The sequence below is a fragment of the Eptatretus burgeri genome, chromosome 1 (genome assembly GCF_056783735.1).
Source record: "Eptatretus burgeri isolate ZD-2024b chromosome 1, Ebu_testis_v1, whole genome shotgun sequence".
Taxonomy (NCBI): domain Eukaryota; kingdom Metazoa; phylum Chordata; class Myxini; order Myxiniformes; family Myxinidae; genus Eptatretus; species Eptatretus burgeri.
Window position 1 is genome coordinate 81,142,740 of NC_140961.1, and position 2,145 is coordinate 81,144,884.

The following is a 2,145-nucleotide window of genomic DNA, read 5'->3' on the forward strand; positions in this document are numbered from 1 at the left end:
TATAATGATGGAAAAAGAACAAATACAATATTTTCATTCAGCGCATACTCAACACCAATAGGTTATAAATTCAAAATGGAACCCAAAAATCTGGTTTATTTACCTGTGTCAGGAAAAACCATAAAGAGAGTAAATTTTTGGATAAACGACCAAGATAATCGCATGATTTATTTTAATGGAGAAATTTTATCCATCAGAATTCACCTTCGTGAAGTTTTCCTTTAAATAAATACGATGGTTATTGTGAGGATACACAAATTGGGAAAATATAAAATAATTACAGGGGATGGGATGTTCCTTTCCCCATACTACAAGGGTGAAGGTATGTATCTTGTTAGATGATACCATAAACCTCAGAGACAAAGGGGTGTCAGACATCAATTTGGAGGAGATGGGATAATTTATACTCTCATGGGTGGAGGTTAAACTATTCTGCAACATGAAGACCAAATTGGTTCAACTGCTTCTGCTGTGGGAAATGTAGCGGGTGCGATAAAGAGTATAAAAGATGCCCAAAAGGAATCTCAGAAATTACAAGCAGTAAAAGAAATTAAGAAAGGCAAAACTCAGTTTTCTCCCCAAGAACAACAGAAAATAATTCAAATACTTGCGTCAGGGTTTCAAAAGTTTTAACATCTTTTTTCCTAAATTAATACAAGTATGAAAGCAATTGATTGTATCAATGATTTGGATGATACCTTTGTCATCTCAAACTGCACTAAAAAAGAAGATTACTTCGAGGAAAATGCAATCACTGGAACAGACTGGTATGCAAATGGAACAAAAAGTTTTGAAAAAATAATCAACAAACTTATTTGAATCTATCTGAAAGCTTCTTGTTGGTTAAATTAACTAAGGCTGCGAATATCATAAATGCTACACTCGTAAATAATTTCTTCTGGAAAATGTTTGATAGTGTTCATTTGTACATTGGAACACAAGAAGTTGAAGCGGTTGATTATGTCTGCTACATCTGAAATGATGAAATTTACACTATAATCATTTGGTGATAGAATTGGGAAGGGGCTGTCGAAGATTTTAATCCTGATATGTCAATGGGAACAAACACAGACCCTGGATATAGTCAAAGGAAAAGAATGTATAATGATGATACAAAAGCAGATAATAGTTTTACTGTGGCAGTTCCTCTTTAAGGTATATTTGGATTTGGTGATCATGATAAAGTTCTGTATAGTCTTAAAATTAGATTTTAACTGCAAAGTAATGATAATGAAAATAGATTACTTTTTGGTGTTGGTGTTGCTTTTGATGATCAGAGTAAATTTGTAATTGATTAAATTAGTTGGTATATTAGTGAATATACTCCGAGTCTTAAAACAGAAGAGATGTTGAATAGAAGACTTAAATCAAAGAAGCCACTCAATGTATCATACCTTTTAAAGAATATGTCAACACGTTAAACTGAACCAAATGACTGACACGTGGAATTTGGGTGTTCTGGAAGGAAAGCCATCATATCTGTAAATAATTTTTTAAAAACCAGATGGTGATACTGCTACTGATAAGAATAATGCATTGAGTGATAATGCTAAGGTGAAAAAACTTCATGTTTCTCCAGATGGAACATTTTATCCACGAAATAGATTGGAAATTAATTGGGAAAAAAATGATTACGCTGAAGCATACAAGTCTGAACAAGAGGTGTGTAAAAGCAATGGAAATAAAGAACCTATTTTTGGATATGACAGCATTTAAAAGTTTGTGTACAGTCTATGCGATTGACCTGAGTGCTCAAAAGGAAACTATAAAGTCGAATCGAGTGGATACTTGCCTATACATTGAAAGAGGAGAGAGTGAAGAACAGCTTTGTTTGCTTTTGGAAGAAACAGAATGACAGATTAATACAGATAATGGTGTTTTGATTAGTCTCACATCATTTTTTTTGTTAAATAAATGAGTGGTAAAGTACCAACTGGGGTATATGTTAATCAAATCAATCTTCATAAACTATCATCTTGTATTCAAAATCAAAAGCCTTGTACAATTTACGTTAATACAATTCAGAGAAAAGGAGCAGTAAGAATTGATGTTTTTCTCAGAAGAGAACAGGTGAAATTCTTGAACGGTACTGGCTCACTTAAAATTAAATTGTCAAAACCAATGTTGAATAAATATTCAATAAGA